Source organism: Chenopodium album, chromosome 10 (genome assembly GCF_948465745.1).
Source record: "Chenopodium album chromosome 10, dcCheAlbu1.1, whole genome shotgun sequence".
In the NCBI taxonomy this organism is placed as follows: domain Eukaryota; kingdom Viridiplantae; phylum Streptophyta; class Magnoliopsida; order Caryophyllales; family Amaranthaceae; genus Chenopodium; species Chenopodium album.
This window is the reverse complement of record NC_137843.1, coordinates 50,162,497-50,187,018: the sequence shown is the minus strand read 5'-3', so window position 1 is coordinate 50,187,018 and position 24,522 is coordinate 50,162,497. Positions and strand designations below refer to the sequence as shown.

The following is a 24,522-nucleotide window of genomic DNA, read 5'->3' as shown; positions in this document are numbered from 1 at the left end:
TTTCAAAGCGGCATACTATATAGGCATCGAAATCGAAGACGACCTAATGAAAGCTGCTAACAATAATAATGTAAAAGGAAAGAAGAACGAATATCCTTCTTCTTCCTCTTCCATTAATGAAGTACATGCTACAAACAATTCCAAGCAATGAATCCAAAGGTCGAAAAGTGTGTTTACTCCTCTTGGTATGAGCTACGAGCCAGCTTTTGATAAACTACACCACAAAGGACTGGTCATGCCTATAGGACCCATCAAAGACCCAGTTCCGGAGGACAGACCACCTAAGTGGGATCCTAAGAAACACTTCAAGTACCACCAAGGAAGAGGTCACGATACTGAGGATTGTTGGAAACTCAAAGATGCTATCCAAGACTTGATCAATGATGACAAAACTTCTGAGGTTCTAGTTATCACAGAAGATCAAATATTCTTTGATCATTCTCTCCTCATTACACCTGTTGGTGAACCCATGATAAAAGAAGTCTATATAAATTCCCTTAACGAAGTGACCATGATCGAGGAATATGAAGAAGTTTTCTTAGATATTGCAAAGGAAAACTCTTCAAGTTTAAATGAAGACGTTCATAAACTTCGAGATGTCGTTACTATGCTCTTGCGTGTGGTGGAAGGCCTAGCGAGTCGGATGACGGTCATCGAACAACACTTTTATCGTCAAGATCGGAAGAATGAAAAGAACGATTGCCCTCCTTCTTCTTCTTCTCGTCAAGGATTTAAGGAAAAACTTAATGCTCCTAAGTCATGGGTAAAATGGACCATTAATGAATACACATCGATAAGAATGAATTATAGTGAAGCTTTCTATCCAGTACCTAAGAAACGGCTTCCCAGTAGGGATCCAATCTCCTATTGCAGATATCATAGAGGCCAAGGTCACACCACCGAAAAGTGCTTCACCCTTAAAGATGGCATTGATTCAAATTGCTTTCATGTTCCTCCGAGCAACAAGAAGGCCAAGATTAATAATAATGATGGAAAAAGCAGAAAGAGCGACAATCCTTCTCCCTCTTCTTCCCATCATAATAGCAACTACATCAATGATGATGAAATCTGGGCTCTTGACGAAGATACTTTGAAGACCAAGGAACCAGAAAGAAAGTTCACCCCTATTGGGATGAGCTACAATATTGCCTTTGTTCGACTCCATTTCAAGGGACTCATCACTCCCATTGGACCAATACAAGATCCTCCTCCTGAAAGGAGAACACCCGAATGGAATCCCAACTACTATTGCAAGTACCATTGAGGCAACGGTCATTCCACAAATGAATATCACAGGTTTCAAAACCTCATTCAAGATCTCATCAATGCAAATAAGATTTAATTCCCTCAAGGTGGAAAGAAGACCGAGTTATGATAAAGCACAAAGCAGGAGGCGGGCTTCATTGATAAGATTTAATGATTCCTTTTCTTATTTTTTTATTTCTCTTCCTCAACAAGTCTAATATAGGCATTCCCCACCCTTTTCTTAGATTTACTTCATGAGTTTGTTTTATCCTTTCCATTTTTAATAAAATCAGCATTCATTTCTTTGCATATGATCATTGCATTGCATTAAAAAAATAACAAATTCGACGCCGAACTTAGCATAAGTTATACCAATGATTTGAGGCACCCCTTATAGCCACATCATGTCACCTTTACCCTTTTCATTCATTACATAATTATTTCTTGATAAACCACTTTGAGTCTTGTCTAACGATATACCTTTTATTCTTTCAACCCACATTTACCTAACCTTGGGATGGGATGGTGTGCAACTGATGCAGTTTTCAAAACCAAGTACAAAAGCTTGAGTGATTTTTACCAAAGAAAGTTTTAAAAGTTCAAAAAAGTAAAAGTGTGCAAAAGGGCAAGTGTTCCAGTGTCGTTGATATGAACATGTCTCAAATTGCGTCCCTTATCGAGTGCTTGGTACCGTGCCTAAGAAACATGAATGCCAAGTGAGTGATAGACCGTATGATTGAGATTGCCCACACTTATCCAAATAAAATGCAAATGCGAAAACAAGAGAATAATAATAATAATAATAATAATAATAATAATAATAATAATAATAATAATAATAATAATGTGTTACTTTATTCATGGGATCGTGGTCGTGATCTATGTATCGACTGCACTGAGTCTTCTCCTTTGACACAGACGGGGCTATCTGACTTTTTCCTGGACGGGTTGTGGCTGATGCGGCTCATCGGAAGCGGGTTAAGTATGAAGCTCGTTGTCAGGCGATTGGCTATGGTTTCATTCCCTTCTCCTTTTCTTCGCTAGGGGAATTAGAGAAGGAAGTTGTTGCGTTGCTGAAGCGGATTCAGAGGTTCTCGACGACGCAAGACATTAGGGCTCGTGCTGCAGCTCATATCTTCACTAGGGTAGGCTTTGCTATAGCTAGAGGAGTGGGGGCCCAGATTGCATCTCGGCTTCCCACTAATTTATTGTAGGTTGTATGACTTTTGTTTTTGAGATATAATAATAATAATAATAATAATAATAATAATAATAATAATAATAATAATAATAATAATAATAATAATAATAAAGAAAAAGAGTTCAAAGTGCGGAACCTCAAGCATACAAGTACCAAGACTCAAGTGCAAGGTTGCACACCTTAGGGGCATATATTGGGTCTTGAGCTTTAATCCTTTCTTCTTCAACCTTTAGCCAAACCCCATTACTGTTGGGTTTCGGTGAGTCCGACCCACCGCGGAAGGAAACCCGAGCCAAGCTCACACTCACAATAATTATAACCATAAAGCATAATTAACTTAAACAACAAGATTAAGAAAGAGATCAATACCTTTGTCGCGTGCTTCACTCACTATTTGATCTCTTACTTCAAAAGCTCTTAACTCTACTCACACGAGGACCTCCAACGAAGTCCACCCGCAACCCAAGCACCGAAAATGGTCCAACGTTTAGGAGTTAGCTAAGTCTGACCTTAAAACCCAAGTAATTAATTGTGTTCAAAGGTTTTCACAATGTGATGCCTTTTTCAACACTTACTCAAGCAATTTTCCCAATACCCCAACTCGGGTATTTATAGGGAAAATCAAGAGTGAGAAAAGCTCACCCATCAATGTGGGAGATTTGATTTTTTTTATTTTATTTTAAATCAAAAATAAAATTAATAATCAAGCTACTAATAAATCAACAAGTGGCATGCTGACAAGAGAGGTTAGGTGAGGACCATTAGGAGAAGGGAGGACCAAACTTGCTCCCCACTCCCTCTCCCATAGCCGGCCAACACAACACCAAATACCCAATTAGTTCGTGCCACGTGGCATCCCCCACACTTGGGCACCAAGGCACCCAAGGTGGGCTGCCAGCCGTTGCCACCCCTACGGCCTAGCAGGCCAAGCACATATGTGCGGGCTGCTTGGCCGAGGCCTGCTGCCAGCAAGCCACGCACCAATGTTCGGGCTACTGGCCGTGGCCTGCTAACATGCCTCGCACATTTGTGCGGGCTGCTGGCCAGGCTTGCTGCTAGGAAGCAACGCACATTTGTGCGGGTTGCTGGCCGAGGCTGCTAGCACGCCACGCACATTTCTGCGAGCTGCTGGCCAAGGCCCTGCTAGCATGCCACGCACATATGTGCGGGCTGCTGGCCAGCCTAGCTAGCCAAGGCGCGCTAGCACACACTAGCCAGCCTAGGCTCGGCTTGGTGTGCTTGCTAGCGACCTTGCTAGGCCATATGCCCCTAACACTCGGGTATTCCGATGCTAGGGGTATTTTAGTCATTTTGTTGATTTTTTAGTAATTTTCTCGTCTCGTCTTTTATCATTTTCGACTCGACTTCTGACACTCGATTTTGACGCTCCAAGCTCGAATTTTCGACGTCTAAATATTAATTACTCGGTCGACTCATTAATTTCTTCTGAATCAATTCGTCGCTTTAGTTCGTTAGTTGCTTGGGTGTGACCCGAAGGGTTCAGTTAAGATTAAGCTGTAATATTAATTATACATTAATGTTACTAATCGGAAGCGGCCTCCACCTAGGCATTCCGATCACTTGACCTCACTGAATAATTAGCTTTCTAATAATTCCGAATCCTCTATCGGAATAATACACTTGTTCGAAGGACACCATTCCTTTCAATCTCCCACTTGTCCTTCCGGACAAGTGTGCTTATAATGTATAGCCTTTTTCCTATGTCACTTAATGTCTCTTCATGAACTATAAGGTAAGATTTATTCGTCATCCTTATTATTTCCAGAAGTGTTTCTCGATCCCGAGTCCGACTGTCAATAAACAGATGATTTCAAAAATCCATCCGAGCACGGGCATACATTTTACAATCTCGCTCTTCGAGAGGCCTTGTAAACAACAAAGACATCTTCCCTATTTCAGTAGGTGGACATTCCCAATCTTGTAATGTAGCTTCTCTTACTGAGAAGACCTAGCCGCCCGAGTGTTGTCGTTATAATCCCCTTTTACGGCAGACGTTTAACAACATCAAAGCAGAATAGTACTCAAACAAGAGAACTCACAATACTCATGGTCGAGGAAACAGGTTCCGATAGCTACAAAGAGAAGTATACTTATGACGATTTTTAATCTCTTAAAGTATTCTCATAGGTCGATCCAGTCTGGTTCTAAACCAATACCCGTGCAAAATGATTTATTATAATCATGTCCTTGTAGCACAAGAAACGGTGTTATAAATCAAACTACACACTAATCTCAAGTGGTCATTAACTGCCCATTGTATAAATGACCTTGATTAGGGATAATTCTCGATTATAATATTCAATGTTCACTTTATAAGTGTTTCCTTACCAAGACTGGTCTTGATATCCTATTTTGAATATTCTCATAACCGAATGGACTCATTATTTAATCCTAAACCACAATTAAACTACTCCAAAATATTGCATGAAATTTAAATTACTCCAAAACTTGAATTGTTTTTCTTAGTGTCTTACATTAAATGTTCAAAAATTAACTAGAACACTAAATAGGGAAATTAAAGCCAGTCTCCAACGTGCCTGATTCCCATTGCCTCAACGTGCTTGTTGTGCTTCACTTGAGGCAAAGGTTTAGTAAGTGGATCGGCTACATTGTCATCCGTTCCATCTTTACAAATTCATATTTCACCTTCTGATTTCCATTCTCGAATTATGTGAAACCACTGCTTGACATGTTTGACCTTCTGATGTTCCCTTGGCTCTCTAGCCTGAGCAATAGCTCCATTGTTGTCACAATAGAGGGCTATTGGACCTTTGATTGAGGGTACAACATCAAGTTCACCAACGAACTTACAAATCCAAACAGCCTCCTTAGCTGCTTCAGCAGCTGCCAAGTATTCGACTTTAGTTGTAGAATCTGCAGTTGTGCTCTGCTTGGCACTCTTCCAACTAAACGCTCCTCCATTTAGAGAGAACACATATCCAGATTGCGATTTGAAATCGTCTCTGTCTGTCTGGAAGCTCGCGTCGGTATAACCTTCAACAACTAATTCCTTTGAACCACCATACACCAGGAATTTATCCTTGTTCCTTTTCGGGTACTTTAGGATATTCTTGACCGCAGTCCAATGGGCCTCTCCTGGGTCTGATTGGTAACAGCTCGTAGCACTTATTAGACAAAACCTTCAGGATGTGTCATATACCAGTTTCTTCAAAAATATCATTGAGGAAGGCGGTTTTGACGTCCATCTGCCATATCTCATAGGTGTAATATGCAGCAATCGCTAGGAGGATCTGAACGGATTTAAGCATTGCGACTGGAGAAAAGGTTTCATCGTAATCAATACCATGAACTTGCTACCAATCTAGCTTTGTAAATGAATAAATTTCCATCTTTGTTGGTTTTCCACTTGAAAATCCACTTACATTCGATAGGTGTGTAACCTTCGGGTAAGTCAACCAAGTCCAAGACTTGATTTTCAAACATGGAATCCATTTCAGATCTCATGGCCTCTTGCCATTTAGTAGAGTCTGTGCTTGCCATTGCTTGCTTGTAGGTTGTCGGTTCATCCATCCATAATCAAGATGTCCTGATTCTCGGTTAATACTATACCAAGATATCTATCAGGTTGAGATCTCGGCCTCTGAGACCTACGTAGGGTAACGGACTAAGCATTTGCATTATCGGTTTGACTTTGCACATTTTGACCGGTTTGACCAGCGTCAACAGATGCTGTTTGAGCACTTTGACTGTCAATCTAATTTTGTTTCTCATCCTCTCGAACTTCATCGAGTTCGATTTTCCTCCCACTTGTCATTTTGGAAAGGTGCTCCTTCTCCAAAAAGAAACCATCGCGAGCAACAAAAACTTTGTTCTCCGATTTGTTGTAGAAGTAATACCCTTTGGTTTCTTTTGGGTAGCCCACAAAGTAAACCTTGTCAGATTTGGGAAGAAGTTTGTTAGAAATCAATTTCTTGACATATGCTTTGCATCCCCATATCCTTAAAAAAGACAACCTAAGAGGTTTCCTCGTCCATAACTCGTATGGAGTCTTTTCTACAGCTTTTGATGGAGCGCGGTTTAGTGTTAGTGCCGCAGTTAGAAGTGCGTGTTCCCAGAAAGAGATAGGAAGATCACTAAGACCCATTGTAGATCGTACTATGTGTAACAAGGTTCGATTTCTCCTCTCAGATACTCCGTTCCGTTGTGGAGTTCCTGGAGGTGTCAATTCTGAAAGTATACCCTTATCTTTCAGATGGTCATCGAATTCTTGGCTCAAGTATTCACCACCTCGATTCGATCGAAGGGCTTTGATTTTCTTGCCAAGCTGATTCTCAACTTCACTCTAAAATTCTTTGAACTTTTCAAACAATTTAGATTTGTGCGACATGAGGTAGTCATAACCATATCTACTATAGTCGTCTGTGAAGGCGATAAAATATCGACGTCCATTCCTTATGGCGGAGCTCATTGGTCCACATACATCGATGTGTATTAGACCTAATAAGTCTCCTGCCCTTTCTCCCAACTTGGAGAATGGCTGCTTAATCATCTCGCTTAATAAACATCCTTCACAATTCTCAAACGATTGCAAATCGAAAGAGTCAAGAACACCTTCTTGTAGAAGTTTCTTGATGCGTTTGATGTTAATGTGGCCAAGACAACAGTGCCACAAGTATGATTGACTCTTAGCTTTGGTATCATTATAAACATGTTTGTCTAAACACACATAAACGTGTCATTCCATAAATATAAGCAAGACATAAAACATAAGTCTTGTGATTAAAGTCAAAATGACGTCCAACGCCAAAAGATCAAAGTATAGTTGATAAAACTAAACATGTTTTAATTCTAGACAAAACATGAGACTATAAGCTTTCTTTGGACAAATTATCTACATCTTCGACTTGAGTACTCATATCCACTTAAAAAGCACCGCTCACTTTGTTCCTGAAATAGGAGTACATAGTGAGTCAATTTTCCGGTATCTAATACCTTAAAAATTGCTTATATTCAAGTGTAAATATGAAACCTGAGATTGAGGCTATTTTCCTCTTGCCTCATCTTCCAGATACATGTTACATTCTCTCTTGTAGTGTCCTTGCATAATACAATAGAAGCAGCGCATCTTAGCTTTGTTCTTGAACTCCTTCTTCTTAGGCCTTAGAGCAAACATAGCCCCCTTGCAAGAATAGGTTTTCTGAAGCTCTTGGATAACTTCCTCTAAGGGTAGTTTGTTCCGTTGGCAATAAGTCGCATCTTTAATGCTACATAGCCCGAGTGGAGTGAGCTCAGAAGCATATGAGCCGCTTGTTCATCCTCCACCGGTTTTCCAATTAGCTCCATGTGGGTGAATAACCTTGTCATCTTAAGCACATGGGCTTGAAGTGGCATCCCGGGTCTAAGTCTTGCACTATAGACCCTAGCCCATACTTCTTGCCTCTCTTTGGTGAGACACCCATCTTGCGGTGGCTTGATCCTCATGTTAGAAAGTGACCTAGTCACCTCCTCCACAAGACCATCATAGTTGCCTCTTACGCTCTTCGTGACCCTCAAATTGACTACATCCTCTAGAGCTTTGAGGATCATATCTGGAAAATAGTTGAAGAATATCCCCTTCCATTGTTCCAGAATGGAGTTTTCCATGAGTCGCGAGACTCTCTTGCAATCATAACTCCACTCGTCATGAGCCTCATCGCTCATAACCCCTTTAGAGTAGAAACTCGAGATGGGTGTATCCAGAATATGCTCTAGGTAGCAATTTCGAAGGGTCTTTCAGAGTTTTTCTTCCCATTCCTTAAAGTTCACCAAATTCAAGCAAAATGGTAACTTTTTGGGAAGTTCCGGGCACATTAGATTGTTGTTGATAGTGGTAGACATGATTCTACAGTTGAAAGAATTTACAATGAAAAACCATTCATAATACTTAAATAAGATTGAAATCATGCATTTTAATCAAACTTATTTAAACGTCTTATTCACACATTAAAATTGTCCCCGTTTTGGTGAGAATAAGTCAATTCCAAGATCCAAAGAAACAAAGAGTAGTTAAGCATGCTTTGGCTTATCTTAACACTCAATCTCCTAAGGTAAGCAACGCTTTGCTAATGGCTCCAAGCCACTCTTGGTTGGATAAATCGTCGCATCTAATGCTCTCTCAACAACTTATCCACTTTTCCACGACATGTTAGGACTCCATCACTCATATCGTTGGGTATAACCAAAACCAACTTGCATACTCAGTATGCCTTACGTATCCTAGGGAGTATTAGTGATGCCTCGCTTTGGCGTAGCCCATCACTACTTTCAACAGGTCGATAAGTGTTGGTTTGGAATGACAATTTCACTCAATATTTTAGGGACCTAAGGTTTCTATGTTGGTTGATTTAAGTGAACTTAATTTATCATCACAACATTCAAAATCCTAAACATGCATCTAACATATAATTCATATATAAATATTCATAGATAGATATATATCAAAAACATAAATAAAAATGCATTTGGCAACTAGCATGACCCCTTGAGTCTTCAAGTCTTCAAGGGACGACTTTTGCAACTTCATGGCTTCGTCTTCTAAGAACCTCCGTCTTCAAGACATAACCATAATTATGCAAATACTAGTATCTAGATTAGGACTAATCTAAATATTAAGGTACAAAAATACTTAACAGTTCGCAGACCATATTTAGATTTATAAAAATACATCACGGATCGCAGTCCGTATTTTCTATCCTAATCGGGCCCCACTAGTTGCCATTTTACAAAACCTGTGAGAGAATATACATTCCATTCATCCATTCACTATTTGTGAATGGCCCATGCATTTTACAACGATAAAACAAGTAACAATGCATAAAACGCACGTAAACTAGTAACTAATTTAGGTCGTTAATCCAATTAACATGCCTAATTAAAACTAGTCAAAGTTAATTAATAGATTATGTAATTTAGCGCAATTTATAATTGAAGCTCCCACTAAATTCCGCATCCATCTTAATTAATCCAATTAATTAAGTCGGTAAACCCAAATATTTGCCAAAATTAAATTTTGCAAATACCGCTAAAAAAACCGAGGCCTAGCCTCCAACATTTATTAAAATAATTAAAACCAAATTAAATTAATAAAATAATTAAAACGGCAAAGTAAGCAAACATGAAGCCAACCGCATTCAAGTGGCTCACGCACTAAGTACGTGCCATATGCAAGCCAAGGTCGTCTAGCAACCCCGGACTATACGACTTGGTGCATATGCCTCCACCACCCCACGTAGCACTAGCTTGGCCGAGCCTAGTAGCGTTTGCTACAAGTTACCTAGTGATAGGCAAAGGCACTAAGGCTGCTTGCCCCTTCGCACCAAGCACCAAGCACCAAGCATCACACAAGCACACACCAAGCTCAATGCATGCACCGGCCTATGGCTAGCCACGGCCAGCCTCAAGGCTGCATGCATGGTGCGCTCGCATAGCAGCTAGCTGCTGCCGCGCCATGCTGCTGCCTTGGTTTCCATGGTGGGCCATGGTGCCGCATAAGCAGCAGCCACGCAATACAGCCGCACCAAGCTCGAGCAGCCCACTTGGCAGCCACATATGGGCTGCTATGCAGCCTGGCTAGCCAAGTGAGGCACTTCCCTCGGCTTGCGTGCCATAACTTCGGGTTTCAACCCGATTTTTTACGTGACATGAAACTAATTCTAAATTAATTTTAGAACTAACTTGATGAGAAAATATGAAAAATTAATACAAGTCCAACTTAAATTAAACTTCATTAAGGTGCACTTAACCAAAATTATTTCCAAGAACCATTCTGTAATAAAATTGGTTTAACTTAGTGCAATAAAAAATAAATAAAGGGCAATCACTCACTGTTAATTTAATTAATTTAAATTAATCATGAGATTTTGACAAAATAAAAGGGAGTTGGAAATATGAACACAAAGTTCAACATAAAGATTCCAACTTTAACACTTGTGAATCCTTGAAAAATTATATCTTCCAATATGAAGATAAATGAAATTTCTATCACAAGATTCAAACTTTATGATTCCAATCAACTTATACATGATTAAATCAAAAGTTCAACCAAAAAATTCATGGAATTTAGTAACTCAAAGTTTCAATCCTTAAAGATTGAATCTTTAGTACTTGGAAGCAACAAAGAACAAATTTTTCACACTTAATGCAATGAATTTGCAATTATGTGAAAAATAAAAACAAACTTTCAAGCACCAATTACTACCAAGTAACCATGCTTAAAAAGGTTTAAAATTGCATATAAATTAAGGAAAGAACTAAATACATAACCACCATAAATATGCCATAAAGATTCAAGGTTAGAAAGACTTAAAATTGTTCGTCAAAACGAAAAATCCCTCAAAAAAGGCATTTTTGGTCGTTTTTTAGCTAAAAACACAGTTCTAAAAGGGTAAAACCATATCCATAATGCCTTTTCCACCCAAAGTTCACTATTTTTGGGCGAAAATCTGGGTTCGGGGCTGAAATCAGCTATAATACGGGCTTAAAAATAATAAAACCGAGCTACTAATCTAATTAGCAACTTAAAACAAGAAAAATTAAGCCATAAAAACACCTTGAAAAATATGATTATAAAAATAAATAATCAAGGCTCCGATACCGTCGTTGGGTTTCGTTGAGTCCGACCCACCGCTGAAGGAAACCCGAGCCAAGATCACACTCACAATAATTATAACCATAAAGCATAACTAACTTAAACAATAAGATTAAGAAAGAGATTAATACCTTTGTCGCATGCTTCGCTCACTAACTGAGCTCTTACTTCGAAAGCTCTTAGCCCCGCTCACACGAGGACCTCCAACGAAGTCCACCCGCAACCCGAGTACCGAAAATGGTCCAATGCTTAGGAGTTAGCTAAGCCCGACCTTAAAACCCGAGTAATTAATTGTGTTCAAAAGTTTTCACAATGGTGATGCCTTTTTCAACACTTACTCAAGCAATTTTCCCAATACCTATTTGTAGGGAAAATCAAGAGTGAGAAAAGCTCACCCATCAATGTGGGAGATTTGATTTTTCCATTTTATTTTAAATCAAAAATAAAATTAATAATCAATCTACTAATAAATCAACAAGTGGCATGATCACAAGAGAGGTTAAGTGAGGACCATTTGGAGAAGGGGGGACCAAACTTGCTCCCCACTCCCTCTCCCATAGCCAGCCAACACAACACCAAACACCAAATTAGTTTGCGCCACGTGGCAGCCCCACACATGGGCACCAAGGCACCCAAGGTAGGCTGCCAGCCGTTGTCACCCCTACGGCCCAGCAGGCCACGCACATATGTGCGGGCTGCTTGGCCGAGGCTTACTGCCAGCAAGCCACGCACCAATGTGCGGGCTGCTGGCCGTGGCCTGCTAGCATGCCTCGCACATTTGTGCGGGCTGCTGGCCGAGGCTGCTAGCACGCCACGCACATATGTGCGGGCTGCTGGCCAGCCTAGCTAGCCAAGGCGCGCTAGCACGCACCAGCTAGCCTAGGCTCGGCTTGGTGTTCTTGCTAGGCCATATGCCCCTAGCACTCGGGCATTCCGATGCTAGAGGTATTTTAGTCATTTTGTTGATTTATTAGTAATTTTCTCGTCTCGTCTTTTATCATTTTCGACTTGACTTCTGACGCTCGGTTTCGACGCTCTAAGCTCGAATTTCCGACGTCTAAATATTAATTACTCGGTCGACTCATTAATTTGTTCCGAATTAATTCGTCGCTTTGGTTCGTTAGATGCTTGGGTGTGACACGAAGGGTTCAGTTAAGATTAAGCTGTAATATTAATTATACATAATGTTACTGATCAGAAGCGGCCTCTACCCAGACATTTCGATCACTTGACCTCACTGAATAATTAGCTTTCTAATAATTCCGAACCTTCTATCGGAATAATACACTTGTTCGAAGGACAACATTCCTTTCAGTTACAACCCTTAAAAAGACCTTTTTGAGGTATACATACACTTGTGCGAGGTTCGGTTAGAGCTACGTTCGGCCTGATTCCTAATGGATACGTAAGCAACTTCCACTAGTGGAAAAATCTGATTTGTAACACCCTATTTGTAACAGGCATTAATTTGCTAGTTACAAAAAACCTATTTGTAACAGGAAAAATAACGGTCCGTTAAAATAAAGCTGCATAGTGGTACAGAAAATAATATTCATAACGGGCAAAATAATGCCCGTTACAAAAAAGTACTCCCTCCGTGTTTTTTTAAGTAACACACTTTGACCGACACGTAGTTTTAGGAGATTTTAGCCTTTAATAAAATAAGATGTTAGTGGGGTAGGTTGAAGGAGTGAGAAATGATAAAGTAAAAGAATGTGAGAGGAAGTGGGGACCATAAAAGGAATGAGAAATGATAAACTAAGAGATAGTGGGATGAAGATATATTATTAAAATGTAAGGAATTTCTAAAAGAGAAAGTGTGTCACTTAAAAAAAAAACGGCCGTTTAAGAAAAGTGTGTCACTTAAAAAAACACGGAGGAAGTATATTATTTGTAACGGGCACCAGTTGCCCGATACAAATAATTTGGTGTTTATAACAGGCACCATTTACCCGATACAAATAAGTTACTCCTATAGATGTTAAAAAAACCCTAAGTTCCTTTTCACCTCCTTGCAGCCGTAAGTCACACCCCCTCTCTCTCTCTCTCTTCCTCCTCATAGATCTGCTTCCTACAATGGTGAATTTGGTCTCACTTCACTGTCCTTACCTCCATCTTCTCTCTCCTCCCGCCATTGTTGAACCTCCCTTCATTTTCACCCCAATTTCACCGCTTAATTATCCCTTGTTCAGCTAACCCCTAAGTTTTGAAGCTAAATCGCCGCTCTCCAATGTACGTTTCTGAAGAAGAAGATGAAGCAGCGGAGGTTCTAGGGTCTTCTATGCCAAACTCCACGAAGTTTTCAAGAGAAAGATTTGAATGTACCTTTTGGAAAGCGAGAATTCGTTAAGGATCCGTGGATCATCGCGATAAAATACTTCAAATCTACTTTCATTATCGACTTTTTTGCCTCCCTACCTTTTCTGCAGGTAATTTTCTGATTTTCCATCAATTTCATTTGCATACTCTTGAATTTTAATTTTTAGCAATAATTGTTCTTAATTGAAACCATATTGTTGGGATTATAACTGCTGTGAATATTAAAATTTGAGGGGAAAAAAAATTAGAGTTCAGTAACCTAGTATTTATAATTGCATTGTATTGCTACAGTTTTTGCTGTGCTCGGACTGAAAGGCACAATCGTAATAGATGAAATGATTAATTTTTCTTTATTTTTCGCCTATAAATCTGTTGTATTATAAATTGATTGTTGTTTATTGTTGTAGGTGCTGTGTTGGAGAGTGAAAACAATGGCCGAACTTAGGGTTTTTGCATTAAGGTAGTGATTCTTAAGTAATATTAAGTCTCTTATCTTTTTCTTCAAATGAATCTAATTTTCAGTATGAAATTCACCTGTATTTGTTTGTTTTTTAATTGCTTTTGCAAATTGTTAACTTCATATTAATTTGGTTTTATTTTCTTTAATTACTACTAAACGCTAATCTGGGCTGTTAGTTTTTGTTCATATAGTCACTGCATGTTTTTATGGTTTAATCTTTCGTGGTTTTCAATTTTTCAATAATGAAGGCATGGTAATCTTCTGGGTCTCTGTTTGTTTAGTGTTTCATTTAGCTCTTTGTTCAATTATTATGAAATTGTATAATCAATCTTAATGTTTTAAGTTGGTTAATTTTAGTGTGAAATTAAAGGGTTATATAAACTAAAGTCTGCAACGAATCATCAAAGTTGAATTCTTTTGAATATCTATGCTCAATAGTTCAAATAATCCACCTTGGAACCTTAACTGTATTTGTCTCTGTAAGCTTGTTGACTCTGTAACTATCTAATTTACATGCATCTTTATCTTCTTACCCATAAAAATCATCTACCAATATTTGTTGTTTTTTTTCTTAAGATATGCCTTTAAATTGATTAAATAGTTTCTTATTTATGTGATCTTTAAGTAATGTACACTTTTTTAAAGTTTTGGAGTTCATTATGATTCAATTCTGGATTTTTATGGTGAAATCAACTTATTTAGTATTTGCGTATATTTTTTTTATGCCAATCAGAAAGGTTAGTTGCCTAAAGTTGTGATGCTACTTGTTTTCTTTTTTCTGCTGGGTGAAGATGGAAGTAAAAACAGTAAAAGGAACTTAATGGAAAGAAATAAGTATTGATTAAGAGGGGGGAGGGGGTGTTATATTAATCATTTTAAATATTGGTTTAGCTTTCATCCTACTTCATATTCTTTCTAGAGTGTAGTGGACTATATTTCATACCTATTTTAAATGTTGTCTGAATTGTGGACTTATACTCCCTTGAACAGTAGACACAGTGGACTGGTGTACATAAAGGAGTTAAATTTAGATTGTTTCTGTTTGAATGTTATGTTGATCAGTCATTATTTGGTGGTGCTAACTTTAATTGAATGGTCTTTTAGATGACTTAAACCCTGCAAATTTGGGTCTTGAGAAGGATGCAAATGACCGTTAAACAAGCTTGTATATGGCACCTTACATGTTAAGTCATATGATTGGGTTGACATACCTATGCTCCCTGAATCTTGTCAAGGTACATCATCTTGCTTGATGTAATTGCAAATTTGCTGATTCATTTTGTGTATCAACATAGTAATACCTGTGAGTTAGATTGAGTATGAATGTTGATAGCATAAATACTCCCCCATGACTCGAAAACTGTTCTCCCCTTGTATGCTCCACTAATTTATAGGAAGTTCTGTAAAATTATTTTAAGAAGCCACCCTCTCTCATATCATATAATATTACCCCTCCACTAATTTATATGATATAATTGCCCCACAATAACAACTTTTACTTAATTATAGTAACAAAATCTATTACTCACGCAAGTTTCTTCAAACTATGTGCTCAAGTGTTAGTGTTGCAATTAGTGTGAAGCAGGGGAGTATATTGTGAATCTTATCAACTTTAAACTACTGTATGAAGTATTTTATTAAATTTTTTTGGTTAATGGGTTTGATTACCATATATATTTGCTAAATATATGCATATGTTAATTCTTTTTGTAAAATTATATTTTCCTGATTCATTCATTAGTTGAGGCTGAATTTGCCTAGTTGAGGTTGAATCTTACTACTTTGTTGTTTCCATTTTCTATATCTAGCACTTCATATTTTGTCTTTGTCTTAGTTGGTATGCATACATTTTGAGTGATATTGTAATTGAATGCTTCACAGTTTGATTTTAATATTAGCTCACAGCCATGTTGAATTCTCCTTATATGTAGTACTTTGCAGATAGAGATATATGTGCTAGCCGTGTTGTTGAGGAAGATCTACAACCATATTGCTGCTGCAACTGATGGAACTGATTAAATATCAGTTAACAATATAATTGAGGAGGTGTGATTATCTTGATTGGTGCCATTATCTTGGACATTGAAAAGGTTCTTGGAACATGTGAGATATTTGAGGAGAAGCAAGTTGGACATGAGAGGTTAAATATTTTCAGTGGATGTCCTTCTTACAGCCTCCATTGTTCTTCGTGGTGGAGCTGATCAGGTGAGTGGTGGACTGGCTAGTATGCTTTTTAATTTTGCTATGTTGGCTTATTTGTGTTGATATTAATTTCTTGTGTCATTTTCATTCGATGCATGATATAATAAGGATCATTGGATAATTTTATTTTATGTGGTACAATTACTTTTAAAAAAGATAGCCATGTTAGTGAATGTTAGGAGTCACTTATTTAGTAGGAGGGAGTGGTTCTATGATATGAGATTTTTGAAATGATTTATTTTTTGAATTAAATATTAATTTTTAGGAATGTAGAGTGATTGAAATTTCAGTTTGTGCATGTGAATTATGCTGGACTTATATAGTGATTATTCTAGTTGTGTTAATTGCTTTATATACGTCTCTTGATTTCTATTTGGGTGTTTGTCTCATGAGTTCTTTAGTAATGACATTTTATATATCAAGATCTGTGTCTTGAACTAACATGCAGGAAAATAGAAAATGAAAGAAGTACTTCAACTTTTATAATGTCTGATGCTGCTCTTAAATGCTGATGTTGGTCCTCTTGGTTGCTGCTGCTGCTGCTGCTGCTGCTGTTGGTCCTCTTGGTTGCTGCTTCCAGCTTTTGGTTGGTGCTATTTTGCTACTGATAATAATGCTGCTCTTGGTTGCTACTGATACTGCTGCTTTTAGATGCTACTGTGATTCATTATTTACTAAAATTTATGGCAGGAAACCAATGTTTGGTATATGTTAATTGTAATTGATAATATGATTGGTGAATGAAAAAAGAATAGGGGTATTTATAGCTAGCTAGCACCTAGGTGCTTGTTACAAATACCCTTAATATTTTTCCTTATTAAGACATTATTTGTAACAAGCACCAAAAGTGTCCGTTACAAATAACTACTTATTTTAACAGGAGTTTTAACTGGTCGTTACAAATAAGTAGTTATTCGTAACGGGCATTACAAATAAGTAGTCATTTGTAACGGGCGTTTTAACTGTCCATTACAAATAAGTAGTTATTCGTAATGGGCATTTCAACTGCCTGTTACAAATAACTTTGCTATCCGTAACGGTCACATACGTAACTCCCGCTGCCTGTTATGGATAGCGCTTTTTCCACTAGTGCTCACATTGGGGTGCGGCCGTAATAAAATTGTATTCACTCATATTGTTCACATACTCACATCACGATCATATCAAGGGATCTACAGTGTTCATCCCTATCAAAATGAGCTAGACTTGAAGGCTTGATCCCTACTTCATTAGCCTACCCAGGATAAGAGTCACCATCATTTGGCTCGTCTTAATATAGTTTTCCACTCCCTTAGCCTTTGCAGCCTAACTTTAGTGTCACATTCACACACGTCACAAATACATAACCAGATAATCCTTCCCTTAGTGTAGGGAATATTTCAAGCAATCTACACTTGAACCCCACTGTGATCATGCGATTAAGCATGGTGACGTCCAAAGGAAAGGGAGTTAGACCAAAAGAGTCGCCAAAAAGTTTTAGGAACTTGTAAACCATTCACAGGGTGAAGGTTACACCCCTTCATGATCATAGAGATCGTCAACTCTATAGTAGTCTTGAACCATGACTGGATATTCAGGGATGAAGGTACAAATCCATCCTAATAGAGATTGAACATGTCCTAAATAGGCCTCTACTTTGTTCTTCTCATATTTCTGTGCGATTTTCGATCAACATACAATTAATATATTAACCCTAAACCTGTTTAATCTATGTTGGTTGAATATTATTACACAAATAAATCCATTATTTGTGATCACTTGAATTAAAATTATATTAGCCTAAATAAATTATTAATTATCTTATCAAGCACAAATTCCCTTTAAACCTGCAATAGAGGACGTTATCAAGCAATAACAATAATAACATAATAAATCATCATCATCATAATAACCTCAATTTCATCAAAGCATAATATTAATAACAAGATCCTAGACATAATAGTAACAAGATTAATAACAAATCCTAGCATGTCACGTAGCATTAAAGATCAAAGCTTTAGCTCTAACATGACGCTAACATTATAGAAGAATTAGGAAGCAACTTAATCATGATATTAGAAAGCAATAAATAACATCCTAACATGATATTAGGAATCAAAATAATCTAAACATGCTTTCTAAAGAAATAGAGCAATAAAATTACTTACTTTGTTGCCCGTATCTATTTCTATCAAAACAATACACACGTTACTAACTTCAATAAAAATATTAAATCAAACAATTAATTTAAATAATTGAAATAGGGATTTGGGACCAACTTCTCAGAAATTATCAACCTTTAACGTCTAGGGCGAACACAACTTCGATCTTTGCTAGGTGTGTCTAAGTCTCGTGAAGGACGTATGGTGTTTTTGAAAAGGCTAGGCTTAGAAAGGGAGAGAAAAAAAGAATAAGCTTTAGATTCGAGAGAGAAGAGAATCTATTAATGATTGTTGATGACTAAAAATGGGAAATATCGACCTTATTTATAGGGAAAACGACCATAAACAATAGAAAAGAGTTAGAATTTCAATCGGAGTTAAACTAGTTCTATCGCGATGCGACATGGCTTGTCGCGACGCGACAACTCTGTCGTTCAGCGATGGGCTTGTTGCAGCACGATGCTGCTGCTTGATAAATTTCCGTACGAAATCTGTTTTCCAATATAATCGGGTTAATTAGAGTCCATACTTATCTTTAATTAAAATCAGATTTAATCTTGTAAAACATTTGTTTTATTCCAAATAAAATCGTTTATCTTTTTAAAATCAAATAAAAATAAAATTATTAATCCTATTCTCCTTAGAACTTAAAAAAACCTTCTATATTATTCTAGAGATTAAAGTAATTCCTAATGACTAGGAATAATAATTAATTAACGGACCCTCCACTTGATCATTGGGCCGTACTTAAAATCCGGTTTGGGCCTAGTTTAGTATTTGGGCCATAACTTCCTCGTTATGACTCAGAATTGGGCTTATAATATATCGTTGGAAAGATTTTTTCAAGCTCCATCCAACTACACAATTATTTGACCCATATCATGGAACAAACTAAACTATACTTGACGTTTTTCATAAATAGGTTACGAAAAGAAAGATTTTCGAAAACAGAAAGCATTATAAAAATAGGGGGATTCACGAGAACCCTTCACATTTCACCTAGTTCGATAATCAATGACGTGAAAAGTATTCCTCACTGGGTTTGGTTTTTGGGGAGACACAATCAAATGTCTATAGAAGCTCCTACTTTGACTGAGTTTGGAGAAACATAAGTTTCAAAAACAAAAGTCAAAGTAGCGATAGGGATAGAGAATGATTCCGAACGTTATGCGATCCTAAATTATTCTTGTGATGCCAATACCTGTGAATTAGCTTTAGTTAACAGATAAAAGAGTTAGAAACGCGTATCTTGCACCGTCGAGTACATGTCTCCCAAGTAACCGATTTTGTCGCCGCATTTTGTTGTGACGACGTTCATAGTGCCTCGTGAACGCCATCTGAAGGTAACAATGCCTCGCTATCTTCACTTGATGCGACAATCCTCCACATTACCTCGAGAACATCGTTAAAGGTGATCGTATCTCGTCATCTTTAGTGTTTTGGCTGTACCTCCCCACGGCAGTGCCTCGCCGCTTTATTTTATCGTTGTGGCCGTGCTTCGCCACGGCATTGCTTCGCCGCTGTAGACAATCTCCTTTGTGGTTTGGGGCATCGTCGAAGACGAATGCTTGTAGCTATCTCCAAAATCTCGTCTGTGCCATGACTCGATCATTTGATTGACAATTTTACACCCTAGTGAAAGTCGTCAAAGACCTCGTTGCCTTGGGATCCTTAGTTTGCTGATGCTTGATTGCGTGTTGTGCTAATGCTTTTGTGTAAATCTTGCTGTGCCAGTACCTCGACGCTTTTGTAGATATGACAAGCTAGTACTTTGGCGCTTGTGCTTGCTTGTGAACTGTAGGCGTCGCTCGAAGTGCACCTACGTTAAGCATGTGTGAATATGTTTGGCACTCCTAGGAAGTGGAAATTGACATATACGATTAGGGACAACGATTAGGGAGCCGCCAACAAGTTTTTAAGGAACATGTAAACCGTTCACGGATCATAAAAGTCAATCACGATAAAAGGACAATGAAAGGCAACAACGATTGACCTGTGAAGGTTACACCCCATTCATAATCCATGACAATACTAACTTCATATGGTTCGGAACCACAAAAGGAAGATCGGGGATGATGGTACGAAGTGAGTCATAAAGTCACATTCGCCCGTATTGGCCTCTACTCGATTCTTATAGTGAAAAGTGTTTCCTGCGATCTCAAAGGCATACAAACAAAGATTCAATTTGCTCCAAACTATTATTATGCTAAATTGGTTGAATATTAATGCAACATATAATTCTAAAATATTAGAGATCACTTGATTAAACAACAAGATAAAAAATGAAACCAAACCGGTTGTCCAAATTATCTTATTAGGCGTGATTTTCAATTAAATATTCCCTTTAATATGCAACATGGTGATCATAAAAATATAATAGAATAAACAATAATACTGGAAGTAATTTAACAATAATATCGTTAGTCAAATCAAATTATAATAATAACCCAAATTATGATACTGGCAATATTAAAATAAAATAAGTAATTAAATTAATGAATTACTCACATTTCGCGCGCTTGTTTAAATTTCTACATTATTAATAAATTGTTAGTAACTTCAATAAAAATATAAATCAAATTGAAATTAAATTAAATAGTAGAGTTAATTTGGTCTAAACCCTCAGTTAATTCTACCTTTCACGCCTTGGTTTAAGGTCGGAGCCTCGGCTCAAGCATGGACTCCTTGGAGTGTTTAAGGGAAGTATTATGAGAAAATAGGGAAGGCTAGTATTAGGCTAAAGAGAGAGAAGAGAATGATTTTTGGTGTAGGGAGAAAGAGAATGATTTTTTGTGCCCCCAAACTGCAGAAATTAGGTTTATATTTATAGAGGAAACGAACAGGGGAATACACGGAACCCTAGAAGAGATAAGAGTTGCTAGAAAAACCCTAATTGGGCACCATGACACCGTATTTGGCACCGTGACATGGTATTGTCCATCGTGGCACAGTGTATAATTTGCCTAAAAATACGTCTAGATTCATAAGCGTGTGAGAAAAAAAAAGCGGAGAATACACGCAAAAGCACCGTGACACGGTGAAGAGTACCGTGTCATGGTACAAGGCACTATGCCATGTTGGCATGCACCGTGGCGCGAAATTTTAGCTGTTGCACAGTAATTCCAATTTTTTTATGCGTTTTTAAAACTATGATAACTTTTGATCCGTAACTCAGAATTAGGCATATAATATATCATTGGAAACCTTATCAAGTCTACTTTCCAACCCAATCATAATCAGGTCAAAATCTTTTTATATTATAAGATATGGCTGTTTTAGTGAAAGGTATCGGTTTTGGGCCGAGTTTAGTATTTTGCTCATATCTTCTTCATTTTAAATCGAAAATGGGCTTATGACATATCGTTGGATAGCTTATTTCAAGGACTATCCAACCAAATAATAATTGGATCAAAATTATAGGGCCATAAAATCAGTTTAGCTCGGTATTTTTGATGTGCATATGAAAAGTGGAAAGTAAGTTTTGGTTTAGCAAAATGAGCTAGGAATTGGGATGGTTTATGAAATGTATTGGGATTGAAATGGATTTAAGCACTCCAAGATTAAATACTCAACCTGATCAATAATGGCGGTGAAAGGTTGTTCATCATCGGGTTTAGTTTCAGGAAGACATTTTTAGGTGTCTACATGAACCAATACCTTGGTGCTTGTGATGAACCAATGCTTAAGCGCTTAAGTCAAGTGAGATGATCGTCGTCGAGCCGATCACCAATTGTGATTGTAATCGAGCTGATCACCAATTGTGATTGTAATCGAGCTGATTGCTAATCATGTCAACTGTTTATAGGGGCTAAATGGCGCACCAAGGAACCCGAAAGGCTGTAGAAGGTCCACATAGGCTGTTTATTAGACCTAAGAATTGCATCGCTGAAGAAAGGAGGATCAACGCGTGCTGTCATGCATTATATCGGCGCGTTGCATTTGTCGCAATACGACAACGCTATTGCGGCACGATAATTCTATCATGTCGCGACAGAGTCGTGTTTTTCCGGATTTAAGCCTTTCTTCCTCATTTCGCCGTTTACTCTTCATTTCTGTTCGAAAATCGGCGAAAACATCGAATCACTCGTTCTTGGTTGTTTCTCAACCAAATTCGGTCAAATATTTTGCAAATCAAAGCTCTTCGTCTCTAGTTTGCCGATCTACGTAAGTTTTTCCCGAACTCCTCCTAGTTTGGAAGAATCTCTCGTGTTTTGTTTACGAATTTTCGAAAAAAGCCGAAAATGTTCTTGCTTAATTCTCCATGTTTGTTGAATTTCTTGTCATGAATTTGCTTGTATATGTTAGTATATTGCCTTAGGAGTATTTTGAAACTTTTTTGGCTTGATTTGGTAAAGAAACGAACAATTTGCCATTGTTGAACACCTTGAGTTCGTAAGCAAAATGCGGCTTGTTCCACATATTTTTTCTTGATTTTTGTGCTTAATTTGTCACAATAATTGTCAAAGTATTGCAAGAAACTTTTTGATTGCTCGAAAATCTTGTTATTGCTTGAATTCAAATCATGCTCTGTTTTAGTACTACTACTCTATTTTTGACGAACATAGTATCATGCGGCTGGGCAACCTCTAGATACTATAGAACCTCTTAATTTTTACCATTCTTATGTGTTGAACATAATTAGTATGGCTCGACGTCGTGGTTCTGGCTCACGTTCCCGTGGGGCTCACCGAGAGGACGAGCCTATCGACGTAGGCATGGGGACTCCCACCAGTGTTGGTGAGTTCCCTGAGTGGGATGAGCGCACTTTGTATTTCGCGCCCATAGTCCACATTTCGGAGCGCATACCGTGCGCCATTGTGGATGACAAAGTTTATTGCCATGGCTCAGGCAACAGCGATATCGGGCAGCTGTACGAGTTTTACTTTCGCGACAGTGTGGAGTTGTCCTCGCTTTGGGAGTCATGCGGCTTGACTCCTCTTTTACAGACCACATTAGCGCTCTTTTCTTTGCAATCGAGCCGTTACTTGGTCTGGGTTCTGGTGGAGTTCTTTTGGGACACCACCAACACTTTCCACTTTCCTAGGGGTGAGATGACTATCAATCCCCTCGACTTCTCTGTCATTACCGGATTGGATTTCTGGTTGACTAGTGTTCCACTAGGCAAGACCTGACTCTTTCCTCACCGGAGGTTTATGAGTTGCTGGTCCCTATCGTTGTTTGGGCTCGTGCTGAGGTTGGGTCGCTACCGTAGAGTCGTCGATCCATTCGTCGGTCCCTACTAACAGAGGCATTTGGGGATAATGCGACCACCCCGGAGCAGCGAGTGCGCATATTTGTTTTGATCCTTTTGTCAGGGACTTTCACCCCTAACAAGGGTAGTCGAGTGCTACTCTACTACCTTCCTACCCTCCTCGACCTTCGATTGGTCGAGACTTTCGATTGGGCCAGCTTGACCTATGCTGACTTCCTACTTGGGTTGCGACCTGCTTTTCGTCACCGGAACTTTGAGGAGAAGGTCACTCTTTCTAGCTTCTAGAGGATCATACATGTATACTCTGTTTTGTGCCTTAGAGTTTGATGTCTCGTGCGCGTTAGCTTTTACTGATCTTTAGACCTACTTTGTTATCACAGATTTGGTTCTACGAGTACCTTTTATCCTTGGCACCAGCCAGATCTTTGCCTCGAGGGCTCCCCATTGCCGCCAGTTGGGGAGGCCGCTATCTTGGTGATAGGAATGGTGTCCTTCGAACAAGTGTATTATTTCGATAGAGGGTTCGGAGCTATTAAAAAGCTATTTATTCAGTAAGTTCAAGTGATCGGAATGCCTAGGTGGAGGCCACTTTCGATCGGTAATATTAATGTATAATTAATACTACAGCATAATCTTGACTGAACCCTTCGGCTCACACCTAAGAAACTAACGATCCGACACGACTAATTAATCAGAGAGGAATTAATGAGTCACTTAAGTACTGTGAACAAAGACATCAGATTCCGAGCTTAGAGCATCAGAACCGAATCTTATAAGTCGAGCCAAAATTTAGGAATTGGCGAGACGGGAGAATGCTTCAAGTAACAAGTAAAAACCATAGCCACACGAAATGCTAGGGAAGCGTGGCAACACGCCATGTGGCAGTGCCATGTGGCATCCACATTGGCAGTCACCAAGTGGCAACGCGCCACGTTGGCGGCGCCATGTGGCAAGGGCCACGGACCCGGGTTACGGGTCATGGACGCGGGCCGAAAGGTTGTGGCCCAACCAAATCCAACTTGGGGCTCATGGTTGGGTGTCACATGGTTAACTCACAATGGATGTGAGTTGCCTTGGGGAGCAAGTGAGAAAGTGGTCCTCACTTAACTATGTGACACTTGTTACTTAGTTATT

The 24,522-nt window shown here is 38.6% G+C and overlaps 1 long non-coding RNA gene across 2 annotated transcripts; it reads left to right on the top strand.

The window, feature by feature from the left end:
- The first annotated feature begins 13,062 nt into the window (after nucleotides 1-13,062).
- LOC145564038 (uncharacterized) lies at nucleotides 13,063-16,856 on the top strand. Of its 2 annotated transcripts, none has more exons than XR_014094726.1 (5): nucleotides 13,063-13,483; nucleotides 13,781-13,833; nucleotides 14,938-15,068; nucleotides 15,775-16,038; nucleotides 16,484-16,856. It is a non-coding gene; the product is annotated as an uncharacterized LOC145564038 (long non-coding RNA). The 2 variants fall into 2 exon arrangements; XR_014094725.1 differs by having other exon boundaries at nucleotides 15,765-16,038.
- The last annotated feature ends 7,666 nt before the right edge of the window (nucleotides 16,857-24,522 follow it).